This window comes from Gossypium arboreum, chromosome 6 (genome assembly GCF_025698485.1).
Source record: "Gossypium arboreum isolate Shixiya-1 chromosome 6, ASM2569848v2, whole genome shotgun sequence".
Taxonomy (NCBI): Eukaryota; Viridiplantae; Streptophyta; class Magnoliopsida; order Malvales; family Malvaceae; genus Gossypium; species Gossypium arboreum.
In genome coordinates, this window is record NC_069075.1 from 34,113,755 (window position 1) to 34,125,904 (window position 12,150).

Below are 12,150 nucleotides of genomic sequence, written 5' to 3' on the forward strand. Positions count from 1 at the left end.
TCCTCAATACACTGACAATGGGGCATGCATGAGACCATTTTTTCTTTTTCCATTTCTTTATTACCCATGCTCATTAATTTATTTTTTCACCCATGATTCACCAACAAAACATGTCTATGACATGTTTTGCCCATATTCTTTATCATGGCGGCCATCACTTGTAAAAAGAGGGTATTTGACATGCAAGGCCATTGTTTTGCATGCATGCTTTAATTAGTCATCACACATTCCCCATCATACTTTCAAAGTTTTCTACTAGGTCCTTTCTAGTGAAATTCACATTTATAACTCTAAATTAAAGCATCAAAATGTCACACATGAGTTAACACATATTATAGGCATCAAAATAAATATCAAATTATTTTTATGCCTCGGTTTTAATGGTCCTGAAACCACATTCCGACTAGGGTCGTTTAAAAATGTCACAACTCTCCCCACTTAAGAAATTTTCATCCCGAAAATCTTACCAGTAAATAGATTTGGGTATCGCTCTTTCATAGAGTTCTCGGGTTCCCAAGTAGCTTCTTCTATTCCGTGTTTTAGCCATAATACTTTCAATAGCGGGACCCTTTTGTTTCGTAACTCTTTTACTTCACGAGCTAGGATACGAATCGGTTCTTCTTCATAACTCATATCGGCTTGAATTTCAACCTCTGATGGACTAATTACGTGCGACGAATCAGATCTATAGCATCGAAGCATTGAAACATGGAAGACGTTGTGAATCTTTTCAAGTTCAGGGGGAAAAATCAAACGATACGCAACTGGGCCAACTCGTTCAGAGATTTCGTACGGCCCAATGAATCTCGGGCTCAACTTGCCCTTACGGTCGAATCTGAGTATCTTTTTCCAAGGCGAAACTTTAAGAAACACTTTATCTCCCACCTGATACTCAATGTCCTTTCGTTTCAAATCCGCGTCGATTTACGACGATCGTGGCGCCTTCGACTTTCACGGATTACCTTTACCTTCATTCAAGATCTTTAATCAAATCCACCGAAAATTTTGTTTTCACCGAGCTCGATCCAAAACAATGGTGTACGGCATTTACGCCCGTACAAAGCCTCGTAAGGCGCCATCTTAATACTTGATTAAAAACTATTGTTGTAAGCGAATTCAATCAAAGGTAGATACCGTTCCCATGAACCACTAAATTCGAGGATGCAACATCTCAACATATCCTCAAGTATCTGAATTATCCGCTCGGATTGACCATCGGTTTGAGGGTGAAAGGCGGTGCTGAAATGCAACTTGGTACCCAAAGCTTCTTGCAATTTCTTCCAAAATCGCGAGGTGAACCTCGGATCTCTATCCGACACAATAGAAATTGGTACCCCGTGTAATCTCACAATCTGAGAAACGTACAATTCAGCTAGTTTATCCAATGAAAAATCCGTACGCACAGGGATAAAGTGAGCCGACTTAGTCAGTCTATCAACAACAACCCAAATCGCATCCTTCTTACTTGCTGACAATGGCAGTCCGGACACAAAGTCCATTATGACTCGATCCCATTTCCACTCGGGTATCGTAATCGACTGAAGTAATCCTGAAGGCACTTGATGTTCCGCTTTCACTTGTTGACATATTAAACATCTTGAAACAAAGTCGGAGATGTCTCGTTTCATACCATGCCACCAAAACCGACGTTTCAAATCGTTGTACATCTTCGTACTCCCCGGGTGGATTGCCATTCGGCTACAATGGGCTTCGTTCAGAATTATCGAAATAAGTTCCAAATTCTTTGGAACACACAGACGACTTCTGAACCTCAGACAATTGTCATCATCAATTTGAAACTCTGATTCCTTGTTCGGAACACACTCAGCCCGTTTTGCAACCAACTCATCGTCGACTTTCTGAGCTTCACGAATTTGATGAGTCAATAATGGTTTGGCCCTTAATTCGGCTACTAACACATTGTCGGGTAGAATAGACAAGTGTACATTCATTGCTTGTAAAGCAAACAGTGATTTCCGGCTCAAGGCGTCCGCAACCACATTAGCCTTTCCCAGGTGATAATCAATGACAAGCTCATAATCTTTTAACAACTCGAGCCAACGTCTTTGTCGCAGATTTAAGTCTCTTTGAGTCATCAAATATTTGAGACTTTTGTGATCCGAATACACATGGCACTTCTCACCAAATAAGTAATGTCGCCATATCTTTAAAGCGAATACGATGGCGACCAATTCGAGATCATGGGTCGGATAATTTTTCTCATGTGGCTTTAATTGTCTCGACGATAGGCCACAACTCGACCTTCTTGCATCAATACGCAACCTAACCCAAGTAGGGAGGCGTCACTATAGATGACAAACTCTTTGCCGATTCGGGCCGTACTAGTCTTGGAGCTTCCGTCAAATGAGTTTTCAATTGGTCGAAACTTTTCCGACACTTTTCCGTCCATTCAAACTTGACATCTTTACTCAGCGGTTTACGTCATAGGTGTGGCTATCATCGAGAATCCTTTTACAAACCGTCGGTAGTAACCGGCAAGTCCCAAAAAGCTCCGAACCTCAGTAATATTTCTCGGAGGCTTCCAGTTAAGTATGGCTGAAATTTTACTCGGGTCGACTTGAATACCCGATGCAGATACCACATGGCCCAAGAAGGTAACCTCGCTTAACCAGAACTCACACTTGCTGAACTTAGCATATAGCTGCTTATCGCCATAAAATTTGCAACGCTAATCTCAGGTGCTCCGTATGTTCGGTCTCATCTCTTGAATAGACCAAGATGTCGTCAATGAACACAACTACGAACCGATCCAAATACGGTCTGAAGATCTGATTCATCAAATCCATAAATACCGCAGGGGCATTAGTGAGCCCAAATGGCATCACTAAGAACTCGTAGTGACCATATCTTGTTCTGAAGGCAGTTTTGGGTATATCTGAATCTCGGATTCAAGAATCGATAATAGCCCGATCTCAAATCTATTTTTGAGAACACCGAGGTTCCTTCAGTTGATCGAACAAATCATCGTCTGTGATAGCGGATATTTGTTCTTTATTGTCACCTTATTAAGCTGACGATAGTCGATGCACAACCTCATGGTTCCGTCTTTCTTTTTCACAAACAACACTGGTACACCCCAAGGTGAAAAACTCGGGCGACCAAAACCTCTATCCACCAACTCTTGCAACTGAGCTTTCAACTCCTTTGATTCTGTTGGTGCCATACGATACGGAGCTATCGAAATCGGTTTGGTCCCAGGTACAAGCTCAATACCAAACTCTATCTCCCGAACAGGTGGCAAACCTGGTAATTCTTCGGGAAAAACATCCGGGTAATCACAAACCACCGGCACAGATTCGGGTTTTATTTCTAACTCCTTATCATCAAGTACATACGCAAGGTATGCTTCGCACCCCTTTCTTACATATTTTTGGGCCAACATTGATGATATTACAGCTGGCAACCCCTTTAAGTCCGTAGAGTCAACTCGGATCATCTCGTTATTTGCGCACCTCAAATCAATAGTCTTGCTTTTGCAATTCACAATCGCATCACGCACGGTCAACCAATCCAACCCAAGAATAACATCAAATTCATCGAACGGTAAAAGCATCAAGTCCACGGAAAAGCAGAACCTCGAATTACTAGGGACATTTCTTACACACTTTGTCGACCAAAGACGTAACGACCCAAGGATTTGACACCGAATTACAAACTCAAGAGACTCAATAGGTAAAGTCTTACTGGATGCTATGGTTTCACATATATAAGAATGAGTAGAACCAAGGTCAATCAAAGCAATCACATTAGTATCAAAGAGAGTGAAAGTACCGGTAATAACATCTTGGAGAGGAAGCATCCTCGCGTGTGCGTATAGCATAAGCCCTAGCAGGAGCGCGAGCCTCGGATCTAGTCGTAACATCTCTAGATCCTCTCTGACCACCACTAGCATTGCCCGTATTTCTAGACGGTCTACCTCGAGCAGTGGTAGCACCCGGTTTCCCACTCGATCTACATTCTGCTCGACAACTTCAGCAATCTTTAATGAAGTGGTCAACGATCCGCACTTGTAACAGGAGCGGTCACGGAATCTACAACTTCGAATGCCATTTGCCACAATCTCGGCACTCAGTTCTCTCTCGACGATCATTTCCACCACTGGCGATCGAAGTGACTCGTGTGGTCACAGAGGGTCGATCGCGATCTCGTCTAGAAAAGCCCGAAGTGTCTCTAGACCGGCCTAAGCCATCTCTAAATTTCTTTGATGATGTGGGAAGGGCTTCCCGAAGACCTCTTCTGAAACTCCCTTGCTCCCACTTCACTTTTCTTTTCTCCATCTTGAGCTCCTCGGCTTTGCCGCTCGCTCGACAAGAGCCACAAACTCTCGGATTTCCAAAATGCCAACATACGACTTTATATCATCATTCACCCATCTTGAGCGTTTACACATCACGACTTCAAGAAATGCATTCCGCACAGATACCGGTGAGCCTCACAAATTTTCGTTCATAGTCGGTAACCGACATGGAAACCTTGTTTAAGTTCGAGAAATTCCTTCCGTTTTTGATCCATAAATCTCTAACTGATATACTTTTTCCGAAACTCAGTTTGGAAAAACTCCCAAGTTACTTGCTCTCGGGGCACAACAGAAGTCAGAGTACACCACCAATAGTAGGCAGAATCACGTAGCAAGGAGATAGTACACTTTAGGCATTCATCGGGTGTACAAGATAGCTCATCGAGTACCCAGATAGTGTTGTCCAACCAAAATTCAGCTTGCTCGGCATCGTCGCTATCCGTAGCTTTAAATTCAGTAGCCCCATATTTTCGGATTCTGTCAACTGGGGGCTTATTCGACCTTATTTGGTCAGTTCCCGGAGGCATTGTAGGTGCGGGGGTCGTATGAGTCGGGAATGGAGGTTGTGGAACAGCCGTGTTAGTTCGAATGTATTGGTTGAACCAATCATTCATCACGCTATAGAAAGCTTGCCTAGCCTCATCATTCGGATTGCTAGCAACAGTTGAGAGTCCGCCGGCCGTCCCTTGTCGGGAGCAGCGCCACACTCTCCACATCATCAGCTATCGCTCGGTCGGGATCGGATCCATTACTATAATTAAACACAAATTCAAACGTCGAAATCACCACACTATCAATTAATCACATAATGGCGTGTATAGCTAGACCCAAACGTATTACGGTAGTCCTAGAATCGAGTAAACTGTAGCTCGATACCAATAAAATTGTAACACCCGCACAGAGTCCGTTCATCGGAATCGGACACAAAATGCACACAGACGTAACTATTTTCACAATCCATTTAGAAATTTCCAGACTAGCTGGTCACTGCATCACTGTCGCCTTAAAAATCATATCTTGAGTTTCAAAGCTCGAAAATTAGTTTCGTAATTTTTTCCTGAAACTAGACTCATATGTCCATCTACATATTTGTTTTCTAGAATTTTTGGTCAAGCCAATTAGTACAGTTTATTAGTTAAAATCTCCCCTATTCTAGGGTTCGACTACACTGACCTTCATGCGTTACGAATTGAATATCTCCTTGTACAGGGCTTTAATACTGATGCTGTTTGTTTCTATAGAAACTAGACTCAGAGAGGAATCTATACATATATGTAATGACTCCTAATTATCTATGGTTAATTTACAATGAATTTCGAAATTCGGAACAGGGGATCCAGAAACCGTTCTGGCCCTGTTTCACGAGAACTTTAATATCTCTTAACATATAACTCATATGACCGTTTCGTTTCTTCCATATGAAAGTAGATTCATCAAAGTTAATTTACATAATTTATTCACTATTTAATACCATTCCTACTATTTTTAGTGATTTTTCACATCCACATCACTGCTGCTGTCAGCATCTGCCTTTAAGGTAGGCTTCACCTATTTCATGATTTCCATGATTCAATTGGCCCTTTTTGCATACATAGCACAAAGTGTGATCATGATTAACCATTCCAATGGCTAATCGTTTCTAAACAATTCCATACCTCATAATGATCAGCATACAAATGATTATGGTACTATGCTAAAAACGTATATAAGCCATTTTCGCATGGCTATCCAAGTTTACACAAAACCGAAAGGTACATGACCTTCAACAAAAGGGTAGTCCTATACATTCCATTTCAAAGTTCAACCAAAATTGTACCAAAATGGGGCTTTGATAGTGTGGGAGACTTCGACTTCCAAAAATCCCGAGTCCGATAGCTAACGAGCCAAAATCTATAAACAAAGAAACAGAGAAAACGGAGTAAGCAATTTATGCTTAGTAAGTTTGAGCAAGAAATTCCAGCACAACAAAAGCATAGCATTCATAAAGCTAACGGATAATTTCATATGCACAAATTCTCAATATCCTACTCATTTCACATTCCAACCCTATGTTCATACATAAGGGATCATCTTAGCCAAATATCGAAACTCATTACTCGATCGAGCGAATATTATTCAAGGAATCAACTAATTCAAGCACATACGAACATACCTCATTGCTGGAATTTTCAAGCGTATTAACTGAAAATTTTACAGCATGATCGCTCATTCTCGAATCACGTACCTTCGAATTTAACCGGATATAATGACTCGCTCAAATGCCTTCGGACGGCCCGATTATAGTGACTCGCACGAATGCCTTCGGACTTAACCTGTGTTTAGTAACTTGCACAAATGCCTTCGGCTTAGCCCGATTTATTAACTCGCACGAATGCCTTCGGATCCTAGTCCGGATATAGTCACTTAGCACAAAGCCTTGGGACTTAGCCGGACATCATTCAATAACCGAGCACAATTATCAATAAATTATGACACATTCAGATTTCATTTTCATTAGCAAAACTCAAACACAAGGCACTTTTCACACTTGCAATTTCGACTCAATAGCCACACACAAAGAGCATGATTTTAATTTGCTTTAAACATGATCTAATCAATTCAGAATTTAAGCTCTATTACTCAAGAACTTACCTAAGATGTCGTCGAACGATTTCAATGGCTATTCGACCACTTTTTCCTTCCCTTTTGTCGGATCTAGTTCCCCTTTGCTCTTGAGCTTAATTTAACAAATAAATCGATTTAATCATTTGAGCATCGAAAGAGGAATACATGGTACTTAGCCAATATATATACTCATTAGGCCTCAAAGTCGCATGTGTACGAAATCAAGAATCGAACTCAACACATTAGTTAATATTCCTCTTAGCCGAATTTTCTAAGCCAAGAATAGGCATCAATATGCTTGCCTCTAACCGAATGCATGCACACCAATTTCCCCTCATGTGGCCGAATATGCATGTCCATGTTGAGGCCAATTATACACTTAATACCACACAAAAACAGCATACATTTTACTAACTAACGCATTACATATCGTAGCTCAATACACATCTCTCATTTACATCATAACCGAAACATCATCACAAGCAAATATACACCTTGAAATAGTATATATGTCATACCAATACATCATGTACAAACATATATACATATATATATGCTAGAGCCGAATCTCAAGTTGATTGTAACTAAACATGAACATAATTTCAAAACACAAATCTTACTTTCCTTGCAATGAGCATAAATCACACTTTTGGATGTACCATGGCCAATACATCACAAAACCATAATTTTGGTCATGATTAAACAAAGAACTTAATGTCTTACTCAAAAATACTAAAAGAAAGTCCAAGAGCCATCAATCCACCATCACATATATCATTAGCAAGCTTCATATTTAACATGCAATGGCATTAACACAAAATCCACCTTGGCCAAATACCATCCCCATGATATAACAAAGGTTTGAACCATGGGCTAACAAGAGCATCAAGCTATCAACTAAAAACATGCATGAATCTCATGGCACAACCTCAAACATACCTTAATCTTGATGCAAGTATAGCCAAACCTCTTCCTAATCCTCTTCCAAACCAAGCATGAAGCAAAATTCCTCCCTTCCCCTCTAGTATTTTCGGTCAAGAGAGAATGAAAATGGATGAACAAATTTTTTCTTTTCTCTTCCTCAATACACGCAAATGGGGCATGCATGAGACCATTTTTTCTTTTTCCATTTCTTTATTACCCATGCTCATTAATTTATTTTTTTCACCCATGATTCACCAACAAAACATGTCTATGACATGTTTTGCCCATATTTCTTTGTCATGGCTGACCATCACTTGTAAAAAGAGGGGTATTTGACATGCAAGGCCATTGTTTTGCATGCATGCTTTAATTGGTCATCACACATTCCCCCATCATACTTTCAAAGTTTTCTACTAGGTCCTTTCTAGTGAAATTCACATTTATAACTCTAAATTAAAGCATCAAAAATGTCACACATGAGTTAACACATATTATAGGCATCAAAATAAATATCAAATTATTTTTATGCCTCAGTTTTTGTGGTCCCGAAACCACATTCCGACTAGGGTAGTTTTAAGGCTGTCACAGAATTTCTTCATGAAATTTTAACACATGCATATTCTCATATTCTAAGCCTCGTAATAATCATAAAATAAATATTTTGATGTTAGATTTGTGGTCGCGAAACCACTATTCTCACTAGGCCCTATTTCGGGATGTTGAAAGAATACATGTTGAGAAATTTACATAGTAAAGACTTTCGTTGATTTAGAATAGACTTGGATATTCGTACCGTGATAATGGGTGATATGTGTGCTAGTGTAATACATGTCTAGGACATGCATCGGCCTCGAGATATTTAAGCCAGTGTAAGACATGTCTGGGACATGCATCGGCCTCGTGATATACAAGCTAGTGTAAGACCTGTCTGAGACATGATGTCAGCTTGTGGTGTGTCAGAGTAAGACATGTCTGGGACATGGCATCGACATCGATGGATGAGAGATAGTGTAAGACCTATCTGGGACATGGCATCGGCCTCACTATATGAAAGCTAGTGTAAGACCATGTCTGGGACATAGCGTCAGCATCTTAACCCTGTTAGGGCTATTGAGTATCCTGTAGTATTAAAAATGGTTCAACAAAAGGTTTATGATTTATATCGAAATGAGAAAAGTTATGATCATGTGATGAGTGGTACAAGTACCTAATTGAAATGTATGAGATATGGGATCAATGTATGCAATATGAGTTGTATTGGATGGTGATGAGTGCAATATGAGTTGTATTGGATTGTGATGAGTAAGTTGTACTTACATTTATTTATGGTACTCATCAATAAACTATGAAAGGTTATGAGCATATTGCTTTATGATAAGTAGTTGTTGTTTATTATCATGCAACTTACTAAGCTTTATGCTTACCCCGTTTCTTTCCATTTTCTTATAGTGCCGCCTAATTAGCTCGTGGATCAACGGATGTTGGAGTTATCGATCACACTATCAATTGAAGCAATTAGTATAGTTAGATCTTTATTTTTATTATGGCATGTATAGGACTTTGACTTTTGAGTTTTGTGTTATTGTTAATTGGCCAATATGTTGCCTTACTTTAGCATTTGATTCATTTTGTATAAGGCCATGGAAAATGGCTAATATTGAAGGTCATTATGTGAATGCAAGCTAGCCTTTCATGAATGTGAAATTGTTGGCATGGTTGTATATATGCAATGTATATGAGTCTTAACTATGGTTGTTTGGTTGAGAAATCATATTAAGTTAATCTTTGGTGGGTTGGTTGATGTTAGATTTTGTTTCAGGGTGGCAAAGGCATGGTAGTTAGCCTTATATTGTCCACATAGGTAGACACATGAGTGTGTGTTTAGGCTATCTGTGACACACGGTTAGTCCCATGAGCATATCGTTCGGCTATATGTCCCCTGCACTTAAAATTGTAAGTTACAATGCATGGTAGTAAACATACGGGTAGAGACATGGCTATTGTCTCAGCCGTGTGGAGGACACGGCCTCTGGCCATGGGTGTGTGCCTTGGCCGTGTGCCCAAAACTGGGTGCTGACATTAGAAACAGAATGTCAAAGTTTTTAGACACGGGCTAAGACACGGGAGTGTCATGGCCGTGTGAGGGACACGGGCCATAGACACAGGCGTGTGTCAGGCTGTGTGAAAACCCCTATAGGTTCGAATTTAGAATTTAATTCACACAAGCATGGGATACGAGCGTGTCCCTAGATGCTTAGGTCGTGTGAGTCACACGGGCCATTAGCACGGCCATGTTATATTGACCACACGGGAGTGTGCCCTGTTTCAAGAGTTATTTTTATTTAGTTAGTTTAAGGACCCGAGTTGGTTCCAAGTGGTTTTCAATGGATGTTTGGGTTCTCGTAAGCCCATGTTAAAGAAGTTTAGACATAATTTGAAAAAAAGTTTTAAATTTTGAGCAAGTCTTGTTGACTTGGAGCATTTGAATGCCTGTGTTTAAGTGTAGTAACGCATCGTATTCCATCCTGGTGTAGGGCTCTGGTGTGGGGCGTTACACATTTCTAGCTTCATTTCTCACCCAAATTTCGCCTAAGTCCTGCATTTAAAATGCACAAGCAATACCAGCCATTCCAAGCATTCAAAATAAACAATCTCATCATTCATCATGGCATACCACTACATGCATATGTGTTTATAAACTTAACTTGTAATAACTTTGGCATTAGCATCATTTGATCGCATATACATAACATATCACATATGAGTATGACATTATAACCTACTTAATCATGCCAAAATAAACCCTTACTAGCCGTTCCAATGGATAGGTTACAAAATAACATTTGCAAGCCGCTGTTGGCCAAGTTGTCCTATACATGCCATTATACCAAAATGATTTTACTAAGTATACCCAAAATGCTAATTGATACTGTGACTATGTTCCAATGATCTTCCAACCTTCATGAGCTTCTAAGTACTATAAAATAGGGGAAAATAAAACGGAGTAACCATTACATGCTTAGTAAGTTTGTATAACGGAAACTAAACTTACCAATCTTATTTATTAAAAATCTAGGCATACAAAGTTATGCTTCGATCCATTTGGCTAAATTTCCTAATAACATAAATTCAATCAAACATGTTAGTCACCAAAATGTTCATATCAATCAAGTAACATAGATGAGCTCATCAAGCAACATTCTTTCTAGTTATTATCATTTCATCTCAAGGTTCTCATACCATGTCAAGAGTTCTATGTCCGTTGAATTATTGAAACTCCGATGAAGGCTCAAGTAATACGTGTACGATTCATTAGTTTGTCAATTCTTATCGAGGTTACCCCTTAGGGTACTTAACCAAGGAATACACTCTCGAGCCACATGTTGTATAATAGGATTACCAGTCTAGGCTAGATCATTTATATAATGTATGCTCAAAATGTTCAATTAGGGTTACCAGTCTAGCTAAACCTTAATCATAATGTATGCTCGAGAGGTATTATATTGGGATTACTCGTTCGGGCTAAATCCTCTCTATAACAAGGTCAATGGGATTACTCATCCGAGCTAAATCCTGTCCGAAACAAATGCAGGACCTTATTAGTTTTGGGAAAGTGTATATGATCATCAGAATTCAATATTCAATCGGGACTTAACTCCTTTTTATCATTTCAAACATGTATCAATTTTCCATTATAGCATTCAGGTAATGTACAAAAATATAATTACATTACATACAACACAACATTCAATTAAACATATTTACATGCCGGATTAAGTTACACAAACTTACCTCGACACATCTTCGCGTAAAAGTCTACTAATTCGAAATCTTTTCTTTTCCTCGATCTAACCTTGAATTAGTTTTGTCCGGATCTATATAAATAAATTTAACCATCATTTCACACTTTTCATATTTAAGTGGACTAAATTTACTCCTAGGCAAAATAACCATTTTGCCCCTAACCTTTCCATAAATTCTGATTGTCCCTAGGCCCGAAAAATGAATTACTCCCTATTCCAAGCCTAACCAAAGCTCCATTACAAATTTTCTAGCACATGTATTCATAAAATTTTAGAATTTTTCATCAATTTTACAACTTTTCATTTTAGTCCCTAAATCATGTTTTCATCAAAAATTACTTTGTAAAAGTTGTTTATTTATCAATAATCTTTCATTTCCATGACCCATTTTCATACCTTGATAACTTCACAAATTAATCCCTCAAATAGAGAGATTAAGCTATCCTGGTTTCAAAAATACCAAAATTACTAAAAATGAGACAAGAAAACTTACCTAATTAG